This window comes from Strongylocentrotus purpuratus, unplaced genomic scaffold (genome assembly GCF_000002235.5).
Source record: "Strongylocentrotus purpuratus isolate Spur 01 unplaced genomic scaffold, Spur_5.0 spur5_scaffold_16, whole genome shotgun sequence".
In the NCBI taxonomy this organism is placed as follows: Eukaryota; Metazoa; Echinodermata; class Echinoidea; order Camarodonta; family Strongylocentrotidae; genus Strongylocentrotus; species Strongylocentrotus purpuratus.
In genome coordinates this window covers 22899669-22903097 of record NW_022145601.1, presented here as the reverse complement: position 1 = coordinate 22903097, position 3429 = coordinate 22899669, and positions in this window count along the sequence as shown.

The following is a 3429-nucleotide window of genomic DNA, read 5'->3' as shown; positions in this document are numbered from 1 at the left end:
ATAAAATGAGACATGAAATCATATCTCCGACTCATAATCTATCCAAATATGAAAAAATATTAGGAGTTTCTATCTATTCTAAAGAGTTACAATGAATTTTATATAGGCATGTTTTTGCCCATGTATTGTGGATAAAGATAACGCAAATCCGCGCGTGCTGTCAACTTTGACGGACGCTCATTGCGTTATTAAAAGGTGAACAAATTATCAAAATGCTTGGAAAAATGTACCAAATATGATGTCAGAAAAAAATCGGCGATTCTGTGTTGCAAAATGCCAGTACGCACGAAAACGCGCGCGCATGCGCGTGTGCGTAATTTTTTTATCAAATGCTCCATATGGCCTGAAACGTATGCAAAAAAATTTGGGATGATTTAGCGCATTTTAATTTTTTGCGCGCGCGTAAACGCGCGGACGAGCGCGCACGCGCGCATTTACGGACTTTTATTGACTTGAAATTGACCGGACGGATATTGATCTTAATCATGATAAATATGAATGAAAAATTACTATTCGTTATGAAGATATGATCATTAGTTGATTTTCACAAAATGGCGCCTGGATGACGTCACGATAATTTTGAGTCTTTGAAAATTCACGCAGTTCTAAGTTAGACTAAGATCTATCATCATTGAAAGTTTCATGATAATGGCTTTATTCAGTCTTGAGATATCCTGCGAACAAATTCGAGGAAGAATAATAAAAATAAACTAGACTTTAATTCGTCACTTAGACGAATTAGGTGATACGTATGATAATGGTTTACATAACGAATAATGCATTACACGATATATTATTTTGCTTCTCCCATTCATATGCTTCTCCCATTATGATCTATTTATATGTCAAGATTAAATTGTGTCTCCTTGATCATCATGGATCTAGGGAAGATAGATTGAAACAATATATGACCTTTGACCCTGTGCAGTAACCAGTTACACATTTGACTCTAATTTACATCATGAAGAACACCTTTTGACGATTTTATCTTATTCAAAGAAATGAAAATGTAATTGATAAATGATTATCATCATGATTATGATAATGATGATCGTGATGATCATGATCATGATCATGAGCGCGATCATGACATCTTATTGAAAAAATGAGGGTTGATTTAGATAGCATATAGTCTCAGCTACAACATACTCAAAAATCAACAAAATCCAAGCCGAAATAACGGCGATATTGCTCGCAAAAGACAGGAATGTAGACTCCAGATTTGAGAAAAAGTCATTTTCCATAGGGATTACACGCAAAAAGTAATGGATTAAGTGAAAATAGGGTAATAATAAAGCAAAAAGGGTTATTTATGACATTATTTGCGAATCTACGTGTTTAAGTAATCAAAGGAGATGGTACAGTGAAGGTCAAAAGGAAAAAAAAAAGTGAAAAAAAAAGTGTTGGAGACACCCGGACTCGAACCTGGGATCTCGAGGTTGGAAGTCAAGTGCGTTACCGATATACCAAAACATCTCCCATAGCGATTACACGTGAACGGGAAATGGAATTCAGAAATCCTACTTTGCAAGTGAAATATGAGCATGATCCCGGCATCTAATCGAAAAATAAAGGGCACACTATTGATAGCTCATTGTCTCAGCTACAACATATCCGAAGCTCAGCGAAAACGAAGCTTAAACAAAGGAGATTTTGCTCGCGAAAGACAGGAGTGTAGAATCCAGTTTTGAGAAAAAGTCATGTCCCATAGAGAATACACGCAAAATGCGAAAAATTGACATGCCTCCTTTAATCGCAAAAATACACCATGATACTTTTGTCAAAAATAAAAATTGTGAATATTACATTTGTAGAAAATTGTCTCAGCTAGAACATATCAAAATTAAAAAGAATATTTACAGAGATACAATCAATTTTCCAAAAATATGCTGACGTCATAATATGCAAATTAAAATTTTGAGTTTGGAGGCCATTATGATGACGTCATGAGTTAATTGAGGATCAAATGAGACATGAAATCATATCTCCGACTCATAATCTATCCAAATATGAAAAAATATTAGGAGTTTCTATCTATTCTAAAGAGTTACAATGAATTTTATATAGGCATGTTTTTGCCCATGTATTGTGGATAAAGATAACGCAAATCCGCGCGTGCTGTCAACTTTGACGGACGCTCATTGCGTTATTAAAAGGTGAACAAATTATCAAAATGCTTGGAAAAATGTACCAAATATGATGACAGAAAAAAATCGGCGATTCTATGTTGCAAAATGCCAGTACGCGCGAAAACGCGCGCGCATGCGCGTGTGCGTAATTTGTTTATCAAATGCTTCATATGGCCTGAAACGTATGCAAAAAAAATTTAAGACGATTTAGAGCATTTTTAATTTTTGCGCGCGCGTAAACGCGCGGACGAGCGCGCACGCGCGCATTTACGCACGTTTATTGACCTAAAATTGACCGGACGGATATTGATCTTAATCATGATAAATATGAATGAAAAATTACTATTCGTTATGAAGATATGATCATTAGTTGATTTTCACAAAATGGCGCCTGGATGACGTCACGATGACTTTGAGTCTTTGAAAATTCACGCAGTTCTGAGTTAGACTAAGATCTATCATCATTGAAAGATTCATAACAATGGCTTCATTCAGTCTTGAGATATCCTGCGAACAAATTTGAGGAAGAATAATAATAAATAAATAAATAAATAACTAGACTTTAATTCGTCACTTAGACGAATTAGGTGATACGTATGATAATGGTTTACATAACGAATAATGCATTACACGATATATTATTTTGCTTCTCCCATTCATATGCTTCTCCCATTATGATCTATTCATATGTCAAGATTAAATTGTGTCTCCTTGATCATCATGGATCTAGGGAAGATAGATTGAAACAATATATGACCTTTGACCCTGTGCAGTAACCAGTTACACATTTGACTCTAATTTACATCATGAAGAACACCTTTTGACGATTTTATCTTATTCAAAGAAATGAAAATGTAATTGATAAATGATTAGCATCATTATGATAATGATGATCGTGATGATCATGATCATGATCATGAGCACGATCATGACATCTTATTGAAAAAATGAGGGTTGATTTAGATAGCATATAGTCTCAGCTACAACATACTCAAAAATCAACAAAATCCAAGCCGAAATAACGGCGATATTGCTCGCCAAAGACAGGAATGTAGACTCCAGATTTGAGAAAAAGTCATTTCCCATAGGGATTACACGCAAAAAGTAATGGATTAAGTGAAAATAGGGTAATAATAAAGTAAAAAGGGTTATTTATGACATTATATGCGAATCTACGTGTTTAAATAATCAAAGGAGATGGTACAGTGAAGGTCAAAAGGAAAAAAAAGTGAAAAAAAAGTGTTGGAGACACCCGGACTCGAACCAGGGATCTCGAGGTTGGAAGTCAAGTGCGTTACCG